The 6,627-nt window shown below is 38.6% G+C and overlaps 1 long non-coding RNA gene across 1 annotated transcript; it reads left to right on the top strand.

Annotated features, from left to right (window-relative positions):
• The first annotated feature begins 988 nt into the window (after positions 1-988).
• LOC122021673 lies at positions 989-4,827 on the top strand. The gene is made up of 3 exons (XR_006122606.1): positions 989-1,153; positions 2,685-2,844; positions 4,516-4,827. It is a non-coding gene; the product is annotated as an uncharacterized LOC122021673 (long non-coding RNA).
• The last annotated feature ends 1,800 nt before the right edge of the window (positions 4,828-6,627 follow it).

Here is a 6,627-nt window from a genome sequence, read left to right as displayed (position 1 = left end):
GAGACCTACTCTCCTTTCTTGTCCCTCAGTTGGTAGCTTTTGGGTTCAATAATCATTGAGTAATGAATTCTCTATTCTGTATTTAATTTATTCATTTAATTAAATTTATATTTTTAAAATTAAGATCGGACCGATTTAACTAAAATAATTGGTATTTCCGTTTGATTGAACTGGAATTTTATTCGCCTCTAATTATACCCCGTCATATCATTTCAATTTATTCTTAATTTCAAATATCTATAAATAAATATTATATTTCAATCTAGGGGTGTAAGTAAATCAAGTCGTTCATGAGCTATTCGAAATTTGATTCGATAAAAATTCATTTGAACTCGTTTAATGAGACTTATTAAGCTAAACAAATTAAGCTCAAGCTTCACAATATTCGGCTCGTTAGCTTGTGAACATGTTCGTTAAGCTTATGAATCAATTTTTAAATAAAAAATAATAATTTTAATATTAAATTTATACATTTTACAAGTAGTCTACTTATGAAACATATAAATAAATATATTAAATTTATTTATTAAAATAAAATTATAAATTTTAATAAGAATATATAATTTTCTCTAAATATATAATTTTATTTTTAATGAATATTTAAATTTATAATTTATATTTATTAAGTTCATTTAGGCTCGATATAAGTTCGAATAAGCTCATGATCCATGAATATATTCGTTAAATAAAGTTCAAACTCGGCTCGATTATAAATCAATCAAATTCAAACATTTAAAAATTCGACTCAGCTCGATTATACTCCTATTTCAATCTATCTCATTTTTTCTTCAATTAACATTTCATTCAATTTTAACTTTTCAAATAAATAGAATTAATATCATTTATGAAATCTAAGCCTCTTTAGACTCTTATTGGACCTAAACCAAAGCCTTTTTAGCTGACCCGATTTGAACTACATTAGATCGAACCGGATTGATCTAGCTGGCCGGGTTTAATTGAATGGAACCTTCTAAAACCCACCCTTGCTCCTCCCAAACCACCTCTTCAGTTTCCGCCGCGCCTCCGTTCCCAACAGCTAGCAGGAAGCCGCGAGGTCGCGCCATACCAGTGAGCGTGCTCCTTGTAGAAGAAGATCGTAGCAGCAGGGGAGCGATCTCCTCCCATCCACAGCGGCTTGTTCCTTGTTAATTTGGTAAATCGCAGGATAAGATGTACCTTTTTTTTTTCCTCTTTCTAATTGAATCGGAAGGGTCATATGGGACGGTTATAGTAGATCGTATGGAAGGATTATCGTACGGAAGGACTTGTAGTTGCTTATTTATTTTCTCTGATCATCTGCATCATCTGCATCATGTTATTCATCTCAATTAATTGTTATGGTGTATTGTTTTGTTAATTATATGTTGTTATTATCAGCTATTAATTATTTTATGTTATGTGGTAGTTTAGATTTATCATGCAGCTTTATTCTTGATGTTGGTTGATGTATAATATATGTTTACATTAGGCTAGGGCATGGACCTAGGGCATAACACAAATAATTGGATGATTTACCTGTGGATGCAAATTACATAGTGTATGATAATTTTATTGTGGATGAGGGTTATGACCCCTTAGGGTGTTTTACCATTTTAGCAGTATCACAAGCAAAAGAGTGTGACTAAAAACCTAAATTTGCGAAACCAAGGGAAAATAGTAGATTCATCTGTTATGAGTTCGGGATCATCATAGATAAATCTTTGCATACTTTGCCTAACAGATGATTTCTATCATTCTTTGCCTCTTGTTTAAGTTGATGAACTCATTTATCTGCACTCGCATGCTTTGTTTCTTGCTATCACTGCACACTTTCCTTCTTGCGATCCTTCAAAGTATTTTTGCCTTTTGATTTTGTTCATTTTGAGGGATGGTTGTATTAAAATGCCACATTCTACTTTACAAGTTAATTTCATAAGAGTTGAAAACCAATTCTGGGATTGCAGACATTGTGTATTTAGTCTATTGACTTGCCTCTTGTCTATTATGAACTCAATTGATATTTGCACTTGGGAAACTTAGTTTTTAGTTGACATCTAAGATGTAAGTCCAGTTATTTGACAAACATTGTGTATTGAGTCTATTGACTTGCATCTACTTCATTATGAATTTACCGTTCATATTTGTGCTGAGTATGGACAGGTCTAACTTGTCTTGGATATATGCTTCTCTAGGGAGATAGTTTAAGTCACATGCAAGATAAGTTTGTTAGTATATGAACTATGGAGTTGAAACAATCAAGGTTAAATTGGCCTCTTGTGGAATTATTTTTATATTTTAACTTGTTTGAAATGTTTGTTATCTGCTCTAATGCTCTAGTCATTAGCTTAGGAAAATGAATTGTGCCCTATTTTGAAAAGTAATGTATTCCTCATTATGTATGGGGAGTAAATAAAAGTGCCCTTGTGATCCTAATCCAATTATATCGTGTTCAATTATTTTAAAAAATGGCTCAGATGTTTTGTTCAAGTAAAGCATTTTGGTGAAAAGATATGTGCATTTGGAGAGCTAGAACAAGGTGCATTTAGCTGAAGTTTACATATATAGTGTTATTATAGTTAGTTATTTTTTGTGGGGATTACATATCTTCTCCTTGGCAACCACTCACTCCGTAGTTCATTGCTACTGTGTTTCTTCTCCCACGTGTAGCATCATATTCTCCTATTTCCTATTGTCTTTTTTTCTAGACAAGAGAGAGAATGGCATTGAGGCGTCCATTGGGATTGTCAAATGGGGAGTTGATGCGATCAGACTGCAAGCCTTGCACACGTTTGATGCGACACACAGCTGGCATCTTCAGTGTTGGTGGTGCCCTTTCATTTTGGATCCTTTGTCGTATCCACTACGGTATTCTCCCTCATCCTCTTACACCTCTTGTGGTTTTCTTCTTTAGTTCATCAGCCTAGTGAATATCAAAAGTAAATGGTAAATTACTAATATCAGTTATTTTCTAACTTCCATGTTTATTGGTGATATGGCAGAAAACATTTTTTTCCTTCAATGGAACAATTAGGTTTTCTGATCATTGAAGGATCAGGCTTAGTGAAATCTTGACTATGCTTTCTCAATTGAAATGTTTCTGTCATAGCCCAAGAACAAAATTAGACCAACAGGATTTTCTCCAAACTAGACCATAATGTAGTCGTTATGATATAATTCTAGGATCAAAAGTGGCGACTATAGAAAGGTGGTGAATAGCTAGAAATCTGAAATTAAAAAATAACCTAAACATATCCTAATTAAAAAGTTAGATTATGTAATTATAGGTGGGAGTGAGAATTATGCTGGTATTTATGTATAGATTTATGGGTCTAAGAGTTTCATTCTCCCTCAATATTTCTACTTTCAACGTGCCCCTTCAAGTCTAACATCAATAGAAGTGAGGACCGAGGACTTTGATAACCATGTTACATGAACCCAATCTAAAATGTCAAGACAATGAGATTTTTGTTTTTAAACATATTAATAAACCTCACTTAGCAACGTGATTCGTCAATTTTTTTTCCAAAATTTCTATCAGCCAGTCCTATTTTTACTTGTTTCATTCTTTAACTATGCTTCTCTTAGATTTTTATTTGGGCAAAAGTGAAAAGGGTGCCCCTTTTTTTTCCAAATCCTCAAAAGGGCATGCCACTTTGTTATTTTATTAAAAGGGCGCCTCATCCCGGTATAATGACATAACTATCCTCTAGTACTACATCTGAGCTGCGCAATTGTAGCAGCTACGGTTTCATAACTGCTACAACTGAGCTACCAACAAGAATGTTAAACCCTAAACTTTGAAAGACCATAACTTTTGACTCGGGTTGAACTATAGGACACACAATATATCAAATCGAAGCTTGTTCAGAGATCTACAACTGGTTACAGGGTGGAACATGTCACGACCCTATTTCAAGCTCAAAAAACGTTGTTTAAATCTTTTTAGGAAACTCCAAACAATTTTAGTCTTAACTTTTTTCCCCATGTTGTAGCAGCTACAAAACTGTAGTTGCTATGGTTTCAGAGTTACTACAGCACGTCAGACCAGTTCGGGATTTAAGTTGGAGATATAGGCAGGATAATAATGAGAACATTTGTATCATTTTAAAGAGAGGTAGGGAGCGTCCTTTTGATAAAAAATCAAAGTGGAGCGCCCATTTGATCATTCGGAAAAAAGAGCGCCCTTTTTATTTTTGCCCATTTTATTTTATGTTTTCATTGATATCAAAGTATATGATTTTTTTCCCACTCATATCCTTCACCTTACAAATTTAATCATGAACCATGATGATCTTCAAAGTATTACCTTTCAAGTACATAGCATGCAATTAACTACTTCAGCTTGTTCTTTATTTCTATATTGTAGAACACAAAGCATCTGCTGTGTGCTTTTCCTATAAGCATAAGCAAATAAGCTTGATAACTCACGATAGCGATTCTCATAAGACTTCCTGTTGATCTTTTTTTTTCCTGCGTGTTATTTAGATAATAAAGATCATACTGTAATACATCTTGAACTTTGTTGTGCCTATGCAGGTCCACGGATAACCATCCCACGGACTCTTCGGTGGGCTTCATGTGGTGCAATAGCGGTGAGTTCCTCGTCTGCTCTGCTTGTTCGGCTCTTTAGTCCAGAATGTGAACCTCAAAACATTGCTGCTGTTCAACTCCCCAAGTGAGCTTTCGACTTCTCTGGCGGGATGTCTTACTTATCCTTAAAATTAAGGACATGCGAATTGAACTCTTAAAATGATTGTCAATTGTGGTGTGATATTTAGACGGTGACTTCCAGACCCATGCAAATTGAACTTCAAGTCGAATGTATGTTGAGCATTGCAGTCCTGGAAATAACTTAATCGACGATCCTTAAGCTCCCACCAAAAGGATCTTTAAAGTACACAAATGGAAGCATTTACAAAATGTTAGATCTGTTGCAACGTCGTTTAAAAAAGGGGGGAAAAATTGCCTCTTTTAATAGGGTTGCAATTGGGGGATTGTCTCATTCGAAACAGGCTTATGTCGTGCTCAATTCAGAGCCGTTGCTTTCGAACGTTCATGACAGAGAATTTGGTTTTCTGTTCGATAGAATTTATTTACATATAAAAATATTTGTTTATGAATAAACTTATGAATTAATCATAAATGAATACTGTTCGATAAGAATTTATTTATGTCGACTTTATATATATATGAATTATTCACGAATGAACATATGTGTTCCGTTCAGTTGATTAATAGTTATTGATCCTGTTCGAATCGCTGAATCAACGGACGCTGGGCACGTGACTCTCTCCTTGTTGATGACGTAGATCTTCGACCGGTCGTACGGCACTTCGGCGAACCTGCAAAGAAGTCGGGCCGGGAAGGGGTTCCCGGCGACGATCCTCCGACGCTCAAGTCAGGCAAGCAAACAACAAAGCAGTGGCTCCAAAAATCGTAGAATGCGTACCTCCGGTGATGTGTGAGGCCTCTTATATAGAGCTGGAAAGGGGCTCACGCACACATATCGAGGTGAATACGTGTCCTCAGCCCATACCTCAATATGAGCTTGTCAGATAAGCTTGCCTGACCCCTTACTGTTACAGTCCGAGCACGTCTTTGATGGGACAGCGGAACCCTGTCATAAGATCCTGTGTATGGTTCGCTTGTTGGCCATATCCGCCGTCAGAGAATGTTTCCTGGTCCTGTTCTCTTCTTACTCCATGCCGAGTGTCCGGCCGGTCGGCAGTCCCCTTGTGTCCGGACGGTCACACGTGCTGGTCCACTTAGGATATTCCCGGAAGTGTGCTCTGTGGAGACTGTTCGCAGCATTGCTATCTTATGCCTTCGGCCGAGTGGGCCACCCGCTCGGTCGTACAATCCTGTTCAACGAGCGTCGGAACCCTAACTCCTCGCCGGGTGCCTTGGACTCCGATGGAACCCCGTTCGGCCGACCGGTCTCCCCTTCTCCGGTCGGCCGTTCGACCCTTTGACTTCCACGTGGCGTTGACTTCCCTCAGAGGGGGGGGGTCCCTGTTCTTACCGCCGGATCACTTGCCTCCCCTTCAAGTCTAGTCGAAGGAGGCGATTAGTCCGACTGACTGGACCATCAGTTGGGCCGAGCGGCGTGCTGAAACCACCATCCGCCCGGAAACCTGGGGCAGCCAAAACGCCAGTCAACGCCACCGTTACTCAGCATCTCTTCGAATTTTCTGCCAATCTCCATCATTAAGGTCTAGCACGCACTCATTAAATGCGTTCCAGTGGTTGAATGCCACGTGGCGCCGCTGCCGTCATCGTACGGCGGCAGCGTGGTGTTCTGATGGGATCGAGGCGGTTCGAAATGAACGGCGCGATGAGTGCTCCGATTCTCGCGACCTGGATCCAACGGTGGAGGCCGCTCAGGCTTTACCCTATAAAAAGCTCCGTTTTCTCCCTTCGCCGCACTCTTGCTCTTGCGTGCCTCCCAACTTCTCGCGTTCCAGCTTTCCGGCGATCTCCTTCCTCTGGTTTCGGCGATCTCCGGTGCTCTTTCTTCGATCCTCCTCTTCGTTGCAAGGTTCTCTTTCTTTCCCTCTTTGCTTCCGGTGTTTTCTTTGCATTTCTTTCCCAAGTTTCCATCTTCGAGATACTGTTCCGTTGCCATCTTACTTTTATCTTCTGCCTTCG

The sequence above is a fragment of the Zingiber officinale genome, chromosome 9A (assembly GCF_018446385.1).
Source record: "Zingiber officinale cultivar Zhangliang chromosome 9A, Zo_v1.1, whole genome shotgun sequence".
Classification (NCBI taxonomy): Eukaryota; Viridiplantae; Streptophyta; class Magnoliopsida; order Zingiberales; family Zingiberaceae; genus Zingiber; species Zingiber officinale.
This window is presented reverse-complemented; position numbering and strand designations above follow the sequence as displayed.